Source organism: Drosophila teissieri, chromosome 2R (assembly GCF_016746235.2).
Source record: "Drosophila teissieri strain GT53w chromosome 2R, Prin_Dtei_1.1, whole genome shotgun sequence".
In the NCBI taxonomy this organism is placed as follows: Eukaryota; Metazoa; Arthropoda; class Insecta; order Diptera; family Drosophilidae; genus Drosophila; species Drosophila teissieri.
Genome location: NC_053030.1, coordinates 1,855,866 through 1,878,097, shown reverse-complemented (window position 1 = coordinate 1,878,097; position 22,232 = coordinate 1,855,866). Strand labels below are relative to the sequence as shown.

Here is a 22,232-nt window from a genome sequence, read left to right as displayed (position 1 = left end):
CAGAAGATTATTGGGACACCGCAATTAATTTCAACATTCGACGATCACAAACACATATTACAAACCACAAGGATTGGATTGCATGTTATAAGTAACAATTTTGATAATTGTCTATACACTTTTTGTCACTTCAAACTTGCAAGATTTTTTAGCGATTAACAAAAATGCGGTTATCGGTGTGGTAGCGCAAACGAAACAGCTGACTCAACAGCTGTACACTGAACAGTGGCAAGTACGTAACATGATAGATTGAAGTTTTTTGAATACATTTTAATTTATAAACATTTTTTTAACGACTTTTAAAAAATGGTTTTTTTCCACTTAAGGTGGTCGTTCGCCCCATAGTGCAACGTTCCCTAAACATTCGATCACTTGGCGAGCAAACTAAAATAACCAAAACTTCCGCCCACGCAATCGTTACAGGATTCTCCAATTCCTCATATTTTTTCTCTAAAACTTCGCTCTTAAGCTCCATTCATGAGTCAGTTCAATACTAAGTAGGCTATGAATTGCGATAGCCCTGCTAAGCCAACTTCAATTTCGAAGTCCATTATCAAACCTAGTGATAAATCTTCCCTTATTGGAATTAATAAAAAGGTGTAATAATACATAAAAAATCCAACTGTGTTCCTTTTTTATTAAGCCCTCGGTCTGAATTCGTAAACATATAAGTACCGCTGCTCTGCGAGCTATGCCTGCAGCGCTGCTCCGCGATCCTAAGACCATTCACGAAATACTCTTCGATTGGAGCGGGACCTTCCCTGCCGCAATATTGTGAAATAAAGAATATTAAATCCACAATCTAAACCAACTTGACTTAAAATTATGGGATACAATGAAGGATTTTTCATGGATTACAACATTAATATCGTGGCCAGACACGATAAGACAACAGAGAAGTCAACAACAATAATATCGTGGTGAGCAGCCCGCTCACTGCGGCAACGATTGCACACTGTTTTATTTTTTTTTTTTTGGCAGAAAGTCAAAAAAAAATTTTAACGGAAGAAAACAATTTATGGTTTTTTTATATTTAGGATAGTCTATCTCAAAGATAGCTGATTGTCGATAACATGCGTAAGACAAAATTGGCGGCAAATCATTTTGCAACATTTGGGGTTTATATTTCCTCAGAGAATTAAAAAAGTTTAAAGTGTTGTCATGAAAAACAGTAGCACAGGTATGTAGATTTGTAGTTCGCTAAAATGTTGGTGTATGTTATATGTTTTCATGTAGTTTTATCGTGTTTTGTTTATGTGCCGTTTGTCAACTTAACAAATGTAGCTCTGTTTCGTGGAATATAACTTTGTTGTATTTCATTGGTAAATACTTAAATATAGATAAAAAATCTTTTTCTTTGGTAAGGTAAATATTTTTTATGGCATATCGACACGATCGTTTATATGGCAGCTATATGAAAAAGCTGACCAAATCAATGGAAACTTTGTGGGTCATCCTAGGGGAAGTAAAGAGTAACACAAACCAAATTTGGTGAAGATAGGTCAACATTTGGACACTGTGCAATGTTGCAACTGTCTGAGTGTTTTACAAATACAAATGTTTTCTCGCTGTCTCACCAACACTGCTCCCAAAATGACGAGCACTTTCTTCTCCATATCTTTTTTTTAGCTACTCCGAGTCTCCAATACCACTCTAGATTGACAAACTCGGTCTTCGTCAACTTCTCTATCCATACACATCGCATCCTCAAAATTGCTCCAGATGGGTCTGCTTGTTGATCAATAACAACTCTACAGATCCTAGCGCCACCTCTTCAGATCCCCACCAGAAAGTCGTTGCGTTGCTCTCCGATTTGGTACTCGCTGATCAATCGCCTTCTATGCTGTTCACATCATTCCCCTTAAAGTCGGTTTCTCTTCAATTCTTTTGCTTTGCAGCACAATAATTTCACAAGGTCATTAAGTACGCAACTATGTCTAGGAAACCACCCTGATATGGAATGAGGAGTGAAACCTTCGATAGCAAATTTGCCTGTTGAACCTACAATAACTACAATGAACTAACAATAATTAAAATTAAACCATTTATTTGATAATATATTCCTTAACTCCTCATTATGATCGGCCTGCTCGTCTGTACTTTCTTTTATATAATCTGCGTCCTTGTCCCTTTTAAGAGCGTCTTTTGAAGTATCTATAGCATTATATCGTTCATCTCCTCAAAAAATATATTCCGTTCATCAGTTTCTTTGTCTGTGTGTACCCTCTTGTCAGTGCTTCTACAGCTTTAAGAAAGCTCAAAATGTGTTTAATCAGTGGCATAGTGTTTAGACGAACACGAATATTTAAAGTCATACAATTTTGGGCTCGGTTCATATTTGTGTAAATGATTTTATTTTATATTTTGTAATCTAATCTAATAATCTATTCTCGTTTAGTGGGAGACCACAGATAAGGTCCTCGCCGCTCAAGGTATGCAGATGCGCCGAAGCGTAGGACCTCGATAAGGCGGGGACTATTTACTTAGGCCTCTACGTAGGCCATGTTGCGTACACCCTTTTTGTGAGATCGTAAGACTTAGAAGATTCAAAACCAGAATCTAAAAGCAGGGGAAGGGGTACCATCCTCGAGTTGATTCAGTTGGATTGCGACAAAGACCCGTAGTCAATACCTGGGTAATCATCCGTACGTCAAATACCCGGGCAATTATCTGTCAGTCTATAGGCGGGAAGACTCAAGGATAACTCCAGTCGAGGAAAAAAATGTCAAGGAGCAAGGACGCTATCAACCTTTAAAATAACAGGACCTACCTTGGAAGAATCCAGGACTAGCAAGAAACACACTTTGAAGGAAGACCATCGTTCCACAAAACTCTCAGGATGGGTGGCAAGGAGTCTAAAGCCCCCGACAACACTGCAAATGTGATTAACACCGTGGAGGTTGTCGACCACAAGCAGGAAATAGAAGGGGTGCAGCATACCCTGGAATTCATCGCTGCTTTACTGATCTTCCTGGCTCTATTAATGCTAATGAAAATGTAGGGAGGGACCATCACCATACCCTGGACAGAATTGCATCCGGTTTCCCACAAAGTGCTTAATTGAAAATACTAATGGCAAAACAATTAAATAAATAAAGTGAACCTGTGCATTGCCGTTAATATGAATATTAGCGAAAACAAGCAACAGCGTAGACTTTCCTAACAAGTGCTTACTCCAAGTAATCTGAGAGCCGAATAGCAGCCAAAGCGTGTCACAAAAGAAAAGAAAACCAACTATGAAGTATATGCATACTTCATTTAGTGTATTTTTTTTTATCTTTGTTTGTGTATATTTTATTATTGTTCGGTTACAAATATTTTGTGTACGAAGGTATATGTATGTATAACTCCATCACTATATATATATATAGCAACACCCAGGATCCAACGCGTCGAGATCTCAACGCTCCGGATTAAAGTGGGGTAAGTTTGACGGAACCCTGTTCCCGAGTTTTCTCTATATTCATATATATACATATATTCTCGTGCTCATTTTATTCTTACACCATTAGTAAATATATGTATATTTTTGTAACAATTGTAACCGAAGGGTGTCAGGTTTAAAGAAAAATATTTTAATGTTAGCCTCTTCCAGGCAATGTATTTCATTAAAAGAAGTTAAATATTTTTGTGTTCGATATTGTCTTAAATAAAAATTAATTTTCAGCGGCGAGTAACCGCCTTGTTATGCAAAAACAAGAGCCCTCAGAGCGACGTTTGTGGTCGTGAATAGCGAACAATTGTTGTTGACGTGCGCACCTTTGCTTGGTGATGAATTCGATACTCCTCGCTAAAAACAATTATAGCCAACTTATAATAATTTTGGTATGCTAGCCTTTTATCTTTTTTTTGTATTGCATGGCACTAGCCAACAATCTATTACTCAATAAAATTATGCTATTATTGTAACTACAACAAATTATTTCCGACGCGAGAAGTGGAGTAGGTCAAAAACGATGACATAACATTTGACGGACAACCTTGACAAAAGGGGATCGTATTGCGCGGCCCGCGACAATCCATCAGGCATGCGGACGCATGAAGGGGAGGGAACGTGGCCGAAACATTGCCCGATCGTTTTACGATCAAGCTACAGCTTGTGGGGCAGTGAGGACTGCTGACTGACGAACGGTACGAACTTTTTCAGGCACTACTTTTATTTATTCTCTTTATGTTGAAGAGGATAGGGGCTTACCAAGATCCCACGACCCAAAATCGACGAGCTTAGGCTGGCATCATGGTGCCTGAACATCGGATGCCCCTCCCTTGACGTGAGTCCTTACCCAGGACACAGGCACGAATACACCGACGTAACAGCCATTTACTGTAAGAAGCGATTCTCATGTCACTCATTTAAATAAAATTAGTTTCTTACAAAAACTCAACGTATGAACGTCTTCTTATTGGGATCTTTCACATAGCATGACTGCAAAGTAAGAAATCTCTAATTTGTTACAGTTTTCGTGATAAGGAGATGAATTTCGAATTGCTTCTGGAAGTGGATTCAATATTTCTGTCCGGAGCGTTGGAGGGTACGAAATACCGAATCGACAGATTTTCGCGCCACCTTTTTATAAAACGAACGCCCGTGCTTATGCCTTTGGTATTTAAAATACCGAGCAAATTCAGGGCATCCACAGATACATAGTTACAATCTGAAAAGGCTGTTACACTAGGCATAGACTCTTCATTGCTGAAAACCACTTTTGGGGTGTCTTTCAAGCTATTAATATGACGTGAACATCCAATAAAAAGTAGTAAAACAATTACTTCCAAAAACACCCTATGGGTTTTTCATTGGTTATAAAACTTCTGTATATCTGTAATCGAAATATTCAGTGCACGTCTTATCAGGCGCGCCATTTCCGTAAACTGTAAATTTAAAGTTATTTCCCATATCCAGAATGCGCTTCAGCAGTACTTGCAGCCATGGTCATTTAGTTTCAGCAGCCGCTAGAGTTCTAAAAAAAAGGACAAATTTACGAATCAAGGACTCTTCTTCTTCTTATCTTCCAGGTGGGCAGGAGACATGCGATTATCCCATAAAATCTTGGTTGAGCTCTTTAGCAGCGTAAACAAGTTTAAATATTGTTTCGAAATTTAATTACTCCAACTTCTTATAATTGAAGAATACCTTATAAGTTCGACAACCCGTTCTATCTACATTCCTAAGTTAAGATGGTTGTGTATCTTAAATCTTTAATTCATTTAAATTTTTAATCTTTAGATACCAGCATATTTGTTAGGGAATGCCAGTTCTTCATCGTCACGTCTAGATATTTTCAACTATAGTTTCTTGTCCTTCAGAATTTAGTTCTTCGGCTTCATCCGAATTAGGTGCCTCCGAATTTTCAAACGCTGACTGATAGCAAGTTCTGACTCTAGCAAATCAACATCAGTTCGAGATGCTACGAATAGTACTTAGAATATGAAATCAGAGAGCAATTGCTTGTTAACTGACCTATTGTTCTTTCTATAAAGCTCAGTATTATCTAAATACATAATACATAATAATAGCTACATCAGCAAATTTAGCAGGCTTTACGGTTACTGACAGGAAATCATGTCCATATTTTATTCTTCGTTTGAGGTAGAGGTGAATTACCTATTCGGCACTATCTAATAAACATTTCTGAGTATCCCTTGACGGAGGGTAAATTGCTTCTTGCTCACCCGCGCAAAACACGGGACACGCGTCTTCTTCTTTGCAGTTATTACGTTCATGCTCCCTAGCACGATTTTCGATATTTTGTCGCCTTTTTGATGATGATGACGAATGGATAATTTCACTCCGAGGTCCAATCGACAGTGATCCAAGTAGACTGCACACAATGCAAAAACGCAACCGTTGGCTGGTAAGGTAATGGCGTCTATTTTTTGAGAAGCGCGTGGAATAATTTTCATTGATTACCTTGAAAAATAGAGGACACTCAACATTGACTATTATATGGAATTATTAGACCATTTGAAAAACAAAATCGCCAAGAAATGCACGCAGTTAAAAATTAAGAAAGTGTCCGTTTTATTAAGATAATGCACCATGTCACAAGTCATTGAAATCGATGGCAAAAATGCATAAACTTGGCTTCGATCTGGCACCCAACGACTATTACCTGTTCTCAGATTTCAATACTGGCTGGGAAGAAATTTTTGTCGAATAAAGACGTAATCGTCAAAACTGAGGTCTATTATGAAGCAAAGGAGAAAACGTACTACAAAAATGGTCTCGAAAAGTTGGAGGGATTATAATATTAGCAGAAAAGCAAAACAGCAACAGCAGGAGAGATTGGGCGAAAACTTTAATAAGCCGAGTTGACCATACTAGCTCAGCTTAACCTAGCTTAACCTGCTCGACTTAGTCTGGAAAGTGCGAAAGGGGAAGTGACCACGCTGTTCTAAGTGTTTTATTTGAAATAAGAGGAGCAAAAGAAAAGCAGGTTAGTGAGAATAGCAGGGGTTTTTTAGAATACTTGTTGTAAAAGAAAGGTAGCCAGCTATACAAGATAAGCAGTGAAAAATTTGAAAATGTACTCTTTCGGAAAACCAGTAAACGAGTATACTAGAGTAAACGGGTATACATACTAGATTCATTAAAAAGTATGTTAGAAAGGAAGCGTTTCCAACCATATATAGTAAAGTATTATATATAAAATCTTGACCAGGATCACTAACCGAGTCAATCTGGCCATTCCGTCCATCCACCAATATGAACGTCGATATCTCAGAAACCATAAAGATAGAAAATTTAGAGTAAGCATGAGATTCCAGAAATATAGACCCATATTATCTCACGTTGCCACGCCCACACTATCGCCCACAAACCGCGCAAGTCTGCCCACACTTTTGAAAAACGTTTCTAGATAACAATCGGAAGAAAGCGTTTCCGTAAAGTATATATATTCTTGATCGGAGTCGAACTGCCCATGTCCGTCTGTTCGAACGCCCCGATCTCAGGAACTGTAAAAGTTAGAATGTTAAGATTAAGCATGCTCAATTTTGTCGACGTAAGCACTTGCTCGCCCTGAGCCAGTGATCAAAACAAAACAAAAGAGAACGTTATAGTCGAGTTCCCTGACTATCTGATACCGATCGATATCGATAGAAATTTACAAGACTAATACAAAAATGAAAAAATATCAAAACATTTTTATACCCGTTACTCGTAGAGTAAAAGGGTATACTAGATTCGTTGAAAAGTATGTAACAGGCAGAAGGAAGCGTTTCCGACAATATAAAGTATATATATTCTTGATCAGGATCAATAGCCGAGGCGATTTGGCCATATCCGTCTGTCCGTCCGTCTGTCCGTCCGTATGAACGTCGAGATCTCAGGAACTATAAAAGCTAGAAAGTTGAGATCCAGAGACATAGACGCAGCGCAAGTTTGTCGATTCATGTTGCCACGCCCACTCTAACGCCCACAAACGCACTTTCACCATCTGAATAACGGGTATCAAATAGTCGGGGAATAGTCGACTATAGCGTTCTCTCTTGTTATACCCGTTACTCGTAGAGTAAAAGGGTATACTAGATTCGTTAAAAAGTATGTAACAGGCAGAAGGAAGCGTTTCCGACCATATAAAGTATATATATTCATGATCAGGATCAATAGCGGAGTCGATCTGGCCATGTCCGTCTGTCCGTCCGTCTGTCTGTCTGTCCGTCTGTCTGTCCGTCTGTCCGTCCGTATGAACGTCGAGATCTCAGGAACTACAAAAGCTAGAAAGTTGAGATTAAACATACGGACTCCAGAGACATAGACGCAGCGCAAGTTTGTTGATTCATGTTGCCACGCCCACTCTAACGCCCACAAACCGCATAAAACTGCCACGCCCACACTTTTGAAAAATGTTTTGATATTTTTTCATTTTTGTATTAGTCTTCTAAATTTCTATCGATTTGCTAAAAAACTTTTTGACACGCCCACTCTAACGCCCACAAACCGCAAAAACTGTCAGTGTTGAAGACTCTCCTGCGCACTTTCACCATCTGAGTAACGGGTATCAGATAGTCGGGGAATAGTCGACTATAGCGTTCTCTCTTGTTATACCCGTTACTCGTAGAGTAAAAGGGTATACTAGATTCGTTAAAAAGTATGTAACAGGCAGAAGGAAGCGTTTCCGACCATATAAAGTATATATATTCATGATCAGGATCAATAGCGGAGTCGATCTGGCCATGTCCGTCTGTCCGTCCGTCTGTCTGTCTGTCCGTCTGTCTGTCCGTCTGTCCGTCTGTCCGTCCGTATGAACGTCGAGATCTCAGGAACTACAAAAGCTAGAAAGTTAAGATTAAACATACGGACTCCAGAGACATAGACGCTTCGCAAGTTTATTGATTCATGTTGCCACGCCCACTCTAACGCCCACAAACCGCATAAAACTGCCACGCCCACACTTTTGAAAAATGTTTTGATATTTTTTCATTTTTGTATTAGTCTTGTAAATTTCTATCGATTTGCCAAAAAAACTTTTTGCCACGCCCACTCTAACGCCCACAAACCGCCCAAAGCTGCCACGCCCACACTTTTGAAAAATGTTTTGATATTTTTTCATTTTTGTATTAGACTTGTAAATTTCTATCGATTTGCCAAAAAACTTTTTGCCACGCCCACTCTAACGCCCTCAAACCGAAAAAAACTGTCAGTGTTGAAGACTCGCCTTCGCACTTCCACTAGCTGAGTAACGGGTATCAGATAGTCGGGGAACTCGGCTGTAGCGTTCTCTCTTGTTTTAAAATGTGGGAGTGGCAGCTTTGTGTGGTTTGTGGGCGTGGCAAAAAGTTTTTTGGCAAATCGATAGAAATTTACAAAACTAATACAAAAATGAAAAAATATCAAAACATTTTTAAAAAATGTGGGCGTGGCAGTTTTGGGCGGTTTGTGGGCGTTGCAACATGAATCGACAAACTTGCGCTGCTTCTGTCTCTGGAGTCTGTATGCTTAATCTGAACTTTCTAGCTTTTGTAGTTCCTGAGATCTCGACGTTCAGGAACATAAATGATTTTTTTTTTTTTTTTTTTTTTTTTTTTTTTTTTTTTTTTTTTTATTTTCTGTTCAAAAATAAAAAAAAAAAAAAAAAAAAAAAAAAATGAAACAAAAGTTCAAACTCACACCGAAATAAGGAACCACAACCAATGTTGAAAATCGAGTTGGAGCCAAAGAGCTAGATACTGAAAAAAAATGAAGTTCACCCAATCTACAAGTTACAGCTCCTACTGCATCGGCGTATCACAGAAGAAGAGCCACACAAGCGCAATCGGCCAGTACAGTGCACTAACTGCCAAGAATATGGCCACACTAAGACTTACTGTACACTGAAATCTATTTGCGTAGTCTGTAGTGAAGCCCCTAGCACAGCGAACTGTCATAAGAACAAGGAAGACTGCTCTGTAAAAATGTGCAGCAACTTCGCTGGAAGTCGGATTGGCGTGGCTTTGTAGTTGTTCAGACGAACATGAATGTATATAAAAGGATTTACATAAGAAATGTATGTACAGCTAGTGAACCGCTGCAGCAATGCCTTTTCTAAAAATAACCAACTCCTGAGCGTTAGGATATAAATATCTGGGATAAACAACGAACTCCTGCGTGGGTTTCATCCTTCATTCAGTTTGATATTATCAACTCACAAGTAAAGTTTTCTTATTTGGAACCTTTACAGTAGTATATGTACATATATGTTTATAGTTTATTGATAATTAATAGGTATTTATGTAGTAATACAACGAATAGTTGAAGTTCTTAGCTCGGCGAATGTTTATAATAAGTAAGAGACAAAAGCAGCTTGACAACAGCACTGGATAACGGCTTCTGCTACGGCTTTAGATTACAGCTTTAGATTACGGCTTTAGATTACGGCTTTGGGTTACTGCTTCTACTACGGCTCTATACAACTCTCGACTACGGCTTGTGTACTTTAGTTCAGCTCGGCTTCTTTGTAGCAACCTCTTTTTACGTTCTTATTCTCCGCTGGCTCTCGATCGACTCTTGACTTCTAGTGCTTCCAACTCTTGTCTTTCCAAACAATACTGCCAACTGCTCGATATATCGCCTGCTTACATTCGGTCATCCTGCTCCTCATCGTCTGCTCCAGACGACAACAAGTCTTCATTTGCTGCTACATATCTCCACAACTTGATGTTATCTACGCTTGTGGAGGTATAATTAAGACCTTCAAACTCGGCACCCCTTTTGACGTCATAGCGACCACAGCGTTTCACTTTCACCACCTCGTAAGGACCAAAAAAAGTATTAGCCAGAAAAGTATAATTGCGTCCGCTTAATGGCAACCCTTCCTTATAAGTGACCTCCTTCTTTCTCTTTTGTCAAAATTGTGTTTGTAGACATCTTGGGCTTTTTGTATCTGCATTCGAGCTTCGCGACGCATTTCTTGTCTTTCTTTCTCAAAATCTTTTATTAATACTTGTTCTAGGACCAAGTTATCTTGTCTGTAATTTTGGTCAGCATCTTGGTACCAAACATCAGCTTGAATGGTGCTTTTTGTGTAGTCGAATGAACATGCGAGTTGATTGCTTTTTGGACTTCGGCAACGAACTTATACCATTTAGTTGTATTGTCTGCAGGAAGTTTACTAATGATGGACAGGATAACTCGGTTAACTCGCTCTATCTAACCGTGGAACGGGAAATCCAAAAACTTTTGACCATTCCTCCAGCTTTTTGATAACTTCATCGGCCACTGTAGATTTATTAGCGAACAACCACACGAACTTCGAAAATCCATCGACCATTGCTAATATGTACGTATAAAGTTTTGCCGTAAAATCCATTGGGCCAAGGTGATCCAGATGCATCGTCTGTAGCGGTTGACCACCTTTGTCTATACAGTTCAGGTAACCGTCCTGCTTACCAATTTTCTTATTGATCATTATGCACTTTATGCATGTGGCGATAACCTGTGCCACCTTTCGTTCCATATGCGGGATAAAAAAGTGCTGTTGCAGGCTGTGCATCGTCTTTGTTATTGCAAAGTGTCTATCTGCATGAGCTTCAGTTATAATCTCAACATATTTGAACAGAACATCTCCTTTTAGCTTATATCCTTGGTATGGTCCCTTCTCCAGGATACATAAGATTGCATTAATAAACTCGTCTATCTGTTGTGCTTTCTTTATACGGGCTGTTACTTCTGTTCCCACCAGAAGAATATTTGGAAATCGGCTTAAGCAGTCAACATGTTTTATGCGATCAGCGCTATGATGCTTCACTGCAAACGAATAATCCTGCAGAGACAAAATCCATTGCGCAACCTCACGAGGAACATCCTTCTTCCTTACAGTTTGGGTAAACGCTGCGCAGTCAGTCACCAACACGAAGTTTACACCCAGCAAGTAGTGTCTGAACTTCTCGATAGCTAAGTATGCTGCTTTAACCTCCAAGATGTAACTATGTCGTTTTGAATCAGCAAAGGCTATTCTTAAACTGCTTAAATGCGTTCAGCTCCTTGGCGTCCATCTTAAATTCAAAATCCTTTTTAGCGGGTTTCTTAATGGTCGAGCTATGTGTGCGTATCCCTTTATAAGCTTGCGAAAAAAGCCAGTCAGTCCTAAGAACGACTGCACTGCTTTAACATTCGTCGGGATAGCGAAATGTTTTACAGCTCGAGTCTTTTCGGAGCCAGGCCAAACCCTTCCGTTTTGAACCGTATGTCCGAAATCAATCCTGCTTTCCAGAAAACGGAATCAATGAATGCTTTCCATTTTATAATCAATGAAAAACGAGCAGCTACCTCCAGCACTAATTTAAATTTTTCCAAGCATTTATCTACCGTTTTATTGAACCTGAACCTTCCTTGGTTATAAACGCTGTGTATTTTCGGCTTTTCTCTTCTACAGGGACGTGAAAAAGACTGTTCTCCAAATCCATGATGACAAAAAGCTTTGCTGCCTGCAGTTTTTCGAGGATGTCATCGCTAAGCGGCACGGGAAAGCAGTCTTGTAAAACCATGGCGTTAGGTTGACGAAAATCAACGCAGACTCTGTTGGATCCATCTTTCTTTTTGACGATGACGACTCTGCTGGCAAAATTCGACGTCGACTTGCGTACTATTTTGTTTCGTAGCCATTCCGCAACTTGATCTCGAATCGCTTCGCATTCAACCATTGAGTATCAACTGGGCTGGTGTTTAAATGGTATCATCATCTCCTTTGGCACAATCTTCAGCTCGATTGGGCTTTTTGCAGCGTGCGACTCCGGTTTATAACCCGTGACAATGGATCGTATAACTGGCTCGAACTGCGGAGGAGTGTGGATTTCAATATCGACAACATTATAAATACTTAGCTCATTGTGCGCCTCCTGTTCCACCGGCGCAATCTTCTGAGAAAAGTGAATTTCGACACGAAATCGTAGTCCAGAAAACCATTGTACTCTAGTTTGTCATCTGGCACCACGACGAACTTCTGCTGAAATTGTATGTTGTCTACCAGCGTCTACCAGCACATCAGCAATAAAATGTCTTATCGGCAATGTTTTAGTGTTGCCCAGACCCCTTAGCATTGATACCGACTTCTGCAGCTGGACATCAGGAAACTGTTACGTCGGTGTATTCGTGCCTGTGTCCTGGGAAAGGACTCTGGCCGAGGGAGGGGCATCCGATGTTCAGGCAGCAGGATGGCGGCGTAAGCTCGTCGATTTTGGGTCGTGGGATCTTGGTAAGCCCCTCACCTCCCCAACATAACAAGAATAAATATTAGTAGTGCCTGAAAAAGTTCGTACCGTTCGTCAGTCAACAGTCCTCACTGCCCCACAAGCTGTGGTAAAAGCTTGATCGTAAAACGATCGGGCAATGTTTCGTCCACGTTCCCTCCCCTTCATGCATCCGCATGCCTGATGGGTCGCGAGGCGCGGAATACGATCCCCTTTTGTTGAGGTTGTCCGTCAAACGTTATGTCATCGTTTTTTTTGACCTACTCCACTTCGCGCCTTCAGCACCCCTTCTGGAAGTGTTTACCTACTCATTTTGTTGTAGTTACAATAATAGCATAATTTTATTGAGTAATAGGTTGTTGGCTAGTGTCATGTAATACAAACAAGAATTAAAAAGCTAGCATACAAATTATGATAAGTTGGCTATAACTGTTTTTAACGAGGAGTATCGAAGCACGAGAATATATGTATATATATGAATATAAAAAAACTTGGGAACAGGGTTCCGTCAAACTTACCCCATTTTAATCCGGAGCGATGAGATCTCGACGCGTTGGATCCTGGGTGTTGCTATATATATAGTGATGGATGTATACATACATATACTTTCGTGCACCAATTAGTTTTAACCGAACATTAATAAGATATACACAAAATAAAAAAATACACTAAGTGGAGTATGCATATATATAAAAATATGAATGAGTTGTGTTTCTGTTCTTTTGTAGCACGCTTTGGCTGCTATTCGGCTCTCAGGTTACTTGGAGCGAGCACTTTCTGTTGTTTGGTTTTTGCTGATGTTCACATTAACGGCCATGCACCGGTTCACTTGTTCTTTTAATTGTTTTGCCGTTTGTATTTTTAATTCAGCACTTTGTGGGACACCGGATGCAATCCTGTCCAGGACATGGTGATGGTCCCTCCTCCGCTGTACGGATCTCTTGTAGATTTTTACGATCTTTAACAGAGCCAGGAAGATCAGTATAGCAGCGATGAATTCCAGGGTATGTTGTACTCCTTCTATTTCCTGTTTGTGGTCGACAACCTCCACGGTGTTTATCACATTTGCTGTGTTGACGGAGGCCTTAGACTCCTTGCCGCCCATCCTGAGAGTTTCGTGGAACTATGGTCTTCCTTCAAAGTGTGTTCCTTGTTAGTCCTGTTATTTCTTTTAAAGGATGCTAGTGTCCTTGCTCCTTGACGTTTTTCTTAGAGACTGGAGTTATCCCTGAGTCTTCCCCTCGATGGACAGAAGGATAATTGCCCGGCTATTTGATGTACGGATGACTACCTCCGGGTATGCTTACCCGGGTACCGACTGACTACGGGTGTTTACCCGGGTACTGACTCTCACTGCCTTTTCATCGGTGAGCCATGGTCTTTTTATACTGGCATAGAGCTTTTTTTCTGATCTAGTGGTCTTCTATGCCAAGTGTTCCCACCTAGGAATCATATTTCTCACTTTCCCCTATTTTGGGCCTTAAATACCGGACGGTTTTTTGACTGAGGAGAGACTTATTAATGGCGTAGCAGCACCCCAGCTTACCTATCTTATTTTAACAGTTGTAGTCAGAAACTTTCTCGGTAGATCGTGTAATATATTTAGCTGCATACCAAGCAGAACACAAAAAAAAACAAAAAAACAAGTATCAAATAGAGCAATCCAAATACGTAAATGAGGAGGGCAAAAAAGAAAGTGTTGTTTCAACCCGCCACCGGGAGAGTAACCCGATCGCGAACACAAGAAGAGGGTCGTGCACCACGAAGTGCGAGTGCGGGAGACACCCCCGACTGTATGAGGCACTAGATCAAGAGAGTCCACAAAACTTCGAGAACCAGCCGGAAGAGATAGGACACTTGTCCGAACAGATTGAAAGCACGATGGATGAAGCAGCCGGAGGAATAGATTTACCGCTAGGACCGCCTAGAGGACGCTCTAGCATGTTGCCACGGTACCATGCAAGTTCCGAAGACCGTTCGGAGATGGCCGATAAGCGGGAACAAGAACTAATGGATTTAGTGAAGCAGAGTAGAGATGCGGAATTGGAGATGATCGCTCAAGTAAACGCTTTGAAGAAGAAAGTGGCTGAGTTACAAGCCACCCAATCCTTTTCCGAACAACCAAGCATGGCCCCACCACCTGGACTATCCAGAATCCCCACAGATAGCTTTTTAAGACCTGGGGAGCTTTTACGATGGTTCCATATGTGAACTGGCCATTCTTTTCCAGGGGATCTTTTACTTGGTTCCATATGTGAGCTGGCCTACCTTCTCCTGGAGAGCTTTTACAATGGCTCCATATGAGAACTGGTCCACCTAAGACAGTGTATGTCCGAAAACCCCCTCCCGCCAGTCGTCGGAAAATCAGGCTGTTTGACCGATATTTGCGGACTCCACAGCCTGCTGCTATTTGACCGTTACGTTCGGACTCCATAACAGTTTTCCTATTTCCCTGGCCACGTGCCTCACAAACGACCTGGCTACTTGGCCTAGTACGCCGGCAGCGTGAACCAAAGAAACTAAAATCGCCCCCCTCCCAAAATTAGTCATGGAAAGCCGCAAAGAGTCGAGCCCCTCAAACGACCTGGCTCCTTAGCCTAGTACGCGGGCAGCGTCGATTTTACGTTTTCCGGTCAGTTCCCCCACCCCCTCTGTACTGGATCGTCAAATAAACGATATACCCGCACCGCACCGCTAAATGCGTTACCATTTTATCTGCGCTCCTATCTTCTTTGAACTCAACCTTCTCGAACGACCTGGCTACTTGGCTTAATACGTTGGAAGCGTGAGCCACCCTCAAATTATATTTACGTGATTTACAAAAAAAAAGTCGATCGGCACTTAGTGGTTTGATATTATAACAAGGAAATCTCCCACATTTTTGAATTAGGGAATTTTTTTTTCAAACCGATTTTTCTAATGACAAAACAAAGGACTTACGATTTTAAAAGGATAATAAACGAAAGTCATCTCAAAGTCATTCCTCTATTCTGAACCATTTACGCGTGATTTCGGTTGCAGAAGCTGGGGACTTTAATTCATGCTAAATAGTAAAAAAAGTTAGTGGGCGCGCACTGATTCTACTTAAGTCCAATATTCTATACAAAGTCAAATTAATTAAGACATTAAATGATGGAATTTATGCCTAATGACACTATTCCTTAACAAATATGACAAATCCTCACGTTGGGCGCCAATTCTGTTACGTCGGTGTATTCGTGCCTGTGTCCTGGGAAATGACTCAGGCCGAGGGAGGGGCATCCGATGTTCAGGCACCAGGATGCCGGCGTAAGCTCGTCGATTTTGGGTCATGGGATCTTGGTAAGCCCCTCACCTCCCCAACATAACGAGAATAAATATTAGTAATGCCTGAAAAAGTTCGTACCGTTCGTCAGTCAACAGTCCTCACTGCCCCACAAGCTGTAGCTTGATCGTAAAACGATCGGGCAATGTTTCGGCCACGTTCCCTCCCCTTCATGCATCCGCATGTCTGATGGATCGTCGTAGTCCTCACTGCCCCACAAGCTGTAGCTTGATCGTAAAACGATCGGGCAATGTTTCGGCCACGTTCCCTCCCCTTCAGGCATCCGCATGCCTGATGGATCGTCGCGGGCCGCGTAATACGATCCCCTTTTGTCAAAGTTGTCCGTCAAACGTTATGTCGTCGTTTTTTTTTACCTACTCCACTTCGCGTGTCAGCACCCCTTCTGGAAATGTTTACCTACTCATTTTGTTGTAGTTACAATAATAGCATAATTTTATTGAGTAATAGGTTATTGGCTAGTTCCATGTAATACAAACAAGAATTAAAAAGCTAGCATACAAAATTTATGATAAGTTGGCTATAACTGTTTTTAGCGAGGAGTATCGAATTCACCACCAAGCAAAGGTGCGCACGTCAACAAAAATTGTTGGCTATTCACGACTACAAACGTCGCTCTGAGGGCTCTTGTTTTTGCATAACAAAAACAAAGTTTATTGGAGTATTGGTTACATCCATTTGCCTTCCCCTTCCCCTTCATCACAAATTTATACATATTCTACAATTTTTTTAAGAAACTTTGAATTGTCAAAATACTTGTGTCCACCCAAAAAATCAAAGGCTGGCGTACAAATAATAATAGAAAATAAATATGTTTCCTTATCAATACAAGCTTTCGCTCTCTTAATGCCTTTGTTGTTGTCTATCTCCCAAAATTAATTTGGTTACCGTTACTCGTCTCATTTAAAAGTTAAAAGCGGTGGTTGATCTTGCATTGCGTTGTCAAAATACTTTTGTCCACGTTTGTACGTCTAACGTCGTAAACAATGTCAAGAAGATATTCAATCACTGTGGATACTGCACAAATAACACGATCAAAACTGTATTATGATCTTGTCGACATCACCAGAGCATGAATACTGTAATCGAAGAATATATGGATTGCAGTACAGAGATTACCGGCAATGCCAATAGTGTCCTCTACTTTAATGGTAGAGGATACAATGACCGAGGAAATTACCACAACAGGGGTAATGGCCGAGGATATTATAACAAGAACCGCAGAGAAAATAGAGGACGTGTCGGTAACAATAATAACAACCAAGGTGGAGATTACCAGAGGGGTAACCAAAACCAGACAAATAATAATAATTACAATAATAGGAGCGTCCGAAATATACAATCGGAAAACAAGAAGACCACCTTGAGCGACGAACAACAACAGTAAATATTTACAACATCAATCTCATCCTTAGCATATTCGTCCGATTGTTAAACATAAGTACCAATTCGATGGTAAATCTCTTAATACACTGGTGCAGATATTTCATTAAATGTAAAAAAAATAAAATAGAAAATTTTAATCCAGATAACATAACAAGTTTATCAGGCATTGGGAAAGGGACAATACAGTTTCTCGGCACTAAAGATCTGGATATGGGCATTGCAAATACGGCAATATCCTATGAATTCCAGATCGTGTCCGACAATTTTCCTATACCAGGCGATGGTATAATTGGTTTAGATTTCATTTAGAAATACAATTGTATTTTGGAATTTCAAGACCAGGAAGACTGGTTCACTTTAAGACCCCACAACTTCAGGAATATAAACATTCCTATAATACAATCGTTAGATAACTCATCTTACATCATTCATAGCCATCATTCATCTTACATCCAGCAATAAACATATGCTTATTCCCAACCAGGAATTAAAACCTGGAATAATATTAGCAAGCACTCTGGCAAAAACTCATAATGTATTGATTCGCATAATAAATACAACAAATAAAGACGCTATAGTGAATAGTGCAACAATAAAAAGCGAAAAAAGAAGATTATCAGGTTTATGAAGCAAATGCCGTTAATACAGTAGAAAAAACTTTAGAAGTGTTAAAGCATCTTAAATTTCCCTCTTTATTTAAAAATGATTTAACTAAATGATGCACCGAGTATAGCGATATCTTTGGTCTCGAAACAGAAACCATATCTGCTAATAATTTTTATAAGCAAAAGTTGAGATTGAACAATAAGAATCCCGTATATATTAGGAACTTTAGAATGCCAGAAAGTCAAAAGCCAGAAATTCAACGGAAAGTAGACAAATTGATAAAAAATGGTATCGTGGAGCCATCTATATCAGAATACAATAGCCCACTTCTCTTGGTACCCAAGAAGTCATTGCCTAATTCGGCAACTAAGAGATGGCGATTAGTAGTGGACTATCGTCAGATCAATAAAAAACTGCTAGTAGACAAATTTCCACTTCCCAGAATAGAAGATATTCTGCATCAATTAGGACGAGCAAAATGTTTCTCGTGGCTAGACCTTATGTCAGGATTTCATCAAATCGAGCTGAACAAGAAGTCTAGAAATGTCACATCTATTTCAACCACAACAGGTTTATATAAATACACGTGACTTCCATTTGGGTTAAAAATAGACCCCAATTTATTCCAAATGATGATAACACTTGCATTTGCAGGCCTAAAACCTTCGGAAGACTTTTTGTACATGGATGATTTAGTAGTAATCGGCTGTTCAGAAAAGCATATGCTAAAGAACTTAACCGATGTCTTCAAGTTATGCAGACAGCATAATCCTAAATTACATTTAGAAAAGTGTACTTTCTTTATGAAGGAAGTAACTTATCTAGGACGCAAATGTACAGATAAAGGTAAATTGCCTGATGACACTAAATATGACGCCATCAAAAATTATCCGCAGGCAAAGAATGCAGTTGAATTTAGAAGATTTGTTGCATTCTGCAACTATTACAGGAGATTTATCAAAAAAAATTTATATCAATCTAGCCACCTAACAACGCTCTGTAAAAAGAATGTTCCATTTGAATGGACAGAAGAATGCAATAATGCATTTTATTATTTAAAGAAAGCATTGATGAAACCTATATAACTTCAGCAAACAATTTTTGTTAACCACAGATGCTAGTAAACAAGCATGTGGAGCGGTACTATCTCAAGAACGCTCAACAACTACCTGTGGCATACGCTTCAAGAACCTTTACACAAGGCGAAAGTAATAAGTCCACAACAGAACAAGAACTAGAATCAATACATTGGGCAATAAACCATTTCAGTACATACATATATGGCAGGCATTTTAAGCGACCATCGGCCACCTACATACATATCTCTTCTCGATGAAAAATCCCAGCTCCAAACTTACAAGAATGAGGTTGGATCCTGACGAATATGAGTTTACGGTAGAATACCTCAAGGGGAAAATAACTATGTCGCAGATGCCTTATCAAGAATAAGCATCAAAAACTTAAAGGAAATAAATAGAAATATACTAATGGTCCAAACATGATCATCAAAAAAACAGGTAGATATCTAGCCAGATACAACACAAAAATTGCTTAAGAAAATTAAAGAGCCCAAGGTCTATGAAGTCATTTATAATAATGACGTAAAGATTTGTGAGTTTACAAATTAATAACCAAAAATGCGATTTCAAACATGGCAAAAGTGTTAACTTACACTTCTCAGTTAATGATCTGTACTCTAAAGAAAACAATACAATACAATAATAGAACAATACTTTTCTAGGCTTAATAAAGAAGCCGGGGTACATGAAATCACTAATGTTAAGCTGTCACCCAGTGAGCATATTTTCGAATTTGTATCACTTAATGAATTTAAAAAAATGGGCAGCGAAAAGTCAAAATTAACAATAGCGCTGTTGACAATTGTGACACACATAGACAAAAATTACTAAAGTCATATTAAAGCAATCCTGTCAAAATTCCATGACGATCCTCTAGAAGGAGGTCATACAGGGATTACACGTACTCTGCTAAAAATAAATAGATTCTTCTTATGGCCTGGAATGAATCAGGTTATAACCAAGTATGTGAAAAAAATGTGAAATGTGCCAACATTTTATAACATTTATAGCCAAAAATGGTTATAACAAATACACCAAACACAGCTTCGATACTGTTTTAGAGACACCGTTGGTCCATTACCTAAAACAGAAAATGGCACCGAGTACGCTAATATGTGACCTGACAAAATATCTAGTTACAATACCAGAAACACATAAAAGGGCAAAATCAGTAGCCAAGGCAATATTCGAATCTTTTGTACTTAAGTACGGTACTATGAAGACGTTCATAACCGATATGGGTACAGAATATACGAATACATTAATCCATGACCTGTGCAAGTATATGAAAACAATCAACAGCACACCACCACCAGACGTTAGGGACGGTAGAAAGAAGTCATCGAACATTCAATGAATACATAAGATCATACATTTCGATTGACAAAGATGATTGGGACATATGGTTGAACTATTTAACCTATTGTTTGAACACAACACCGTCGACAGTACATGAATACTGTCCATATGAACTCGTCTATGGCAGATTGCTGAGACAATTCATAGAATTAAATAATTTATGTAAAATACATCCGATTTATAATATAGAAGATTACGCTAAGAAATTTTAGGTATACAATACAAGTAGCTCAACATAGAGCTAAGTTATTAAAAAGAAAAACAAAGGTGAAAAGTAGAATACGATAAAAACAGTAAGGACACACATAGATATAAAATAAGTACTATTCGTAAATGCTGGCTTTGCGTACATAAACATTACTTGATTTCGCTTGCTTGGAGTCTTATAGGAATTCGCTCACTCAAATCTAAAACAAAAGATAAGAAACCTAGGAAAAGAGGATCACAATAAAACATAGACAAACTAAAGCATTGCGACTTGAATGTTGTTGCTGTTGGTGTTATTACAGCAAACAAAAGTAGCCCATCCATGACCATTACATCCGCACTATATGTAAACATTGTTTTAAATGGTCCCTATGCTCAAGTCAACCGATTAATACCCAAACATATCTTTGATCGGCATGACCTCTATTCGATAAACTCTAGCAATAATTCATTTTCAATCTATAGATTTTATTCATTATATAGCTAATATAAGCTTCATGAGTGATAATAGAAAATAAATTTTATTTCATGAGTGATAATATAAAATAAATTTTAATTAATTTAAATTTAGAAACTAATTACTCTAGTTTTCATTTCATTTACTTTCATTTTAATATACTCAATCTAAGAAAATCATGAGAATGGCGCTGTGGAAAGATAATATGGCATAATAATAATAATATAACAATATAGTTTAGATATTCAAAGTATAATCGTAATATGATTATATGTAGCAAGGGTATATAAAAAGGTAAACAATAAAAGTTAGATCATTATCTAGCTCAGGCGCTCAGACAAAAGTGGTGGTCGTCGCAGAATTTGGCATCTTTGTTTTGATTCTTTTTCTTCTTACATATTTTTGGCTTCGCAGGCGCAATTTAGCTTTACTTTTTCATTATTATTAAAACACAATTAAATAAAAGAGTTGGAAAACTTTCCGCTCCATTTCCAGACGGTCGAATGCGCTTTCGGCGATTTGGCTGAAAAGGGGGGTTATGATCCAAAAAGTGCACATTATATTTTGTACCTCCGATGTTTAAACTTTTATTTAATTGTTCATCTTATTAAGTTTTTTTTATTCACTTTTACGTGGGCAATTAAATACTTTATTTTCATTCATTTTTACGGCAGTCGTACACCACATTTATTCTCGCCAGACATTATGGTTCTTATATTCTTTTCTTGATTGATTCTAAATTACCTTTATATATTGGTTAGTTTTTCATGATATTTTCTTTTCAGGTTATACGTTTAGTATTGCCAATTTTTGGTTACAACATATTATATTTCACTTCACCATTCTCTCACAATTTTGATTTTCCTTTCCTTTTCGACTACTTTTACTAAGAAATACTTTTATTAAAAAAAAAAAACAAAAGGAAACATATTTCTGCTATTCTCGCAGATTTCTCGCCGTTGTTAACGCACACAGAGCTCGTCGCAGACTAATTTTGATTCATTTTTCCCAATTTTGGGTTATGTTAAAGCTCTGTGAGGTTATGGGTTAACTGGTGATCTTCTCGCACTTTCACAATTCACATTTTGCTGTCTTGATGCGGCTTTCTGGAGTCAATTCAGCGTCGAATCTGGCTTGTAGAAACTTC

At 38.9% G+C, this 22,232-nt stretch overlaps 1 long non-coding RNA gene across 2 annotated transcripts; it reads left to right on the top strand.

Moving 5' to 3' along the window:
- Positions 1 to 5,556: 5,556 nt before the first annotated feature.
- LOC122614677 lies at positions 5,557 to 6,195 on the top strand. 2 transcript variants are annotated; one of them, XR_006325755.1, is made up of 2 exons: positions 5,557 to 5,855; positions 5,924 to 6,195. It is a non-coding gene; the product is annotated as an uncharacterized LOC122614677 (long non-coding RNA). The 2 variants fall into 2 exon arrangements; XR_006325754.1 differs by having other exon boundaries at positions 5,557 to 5,860.
- The last annotated feature ends 16,037 nt before the right edge of the window (positions 6,196 to 22,232 follow it).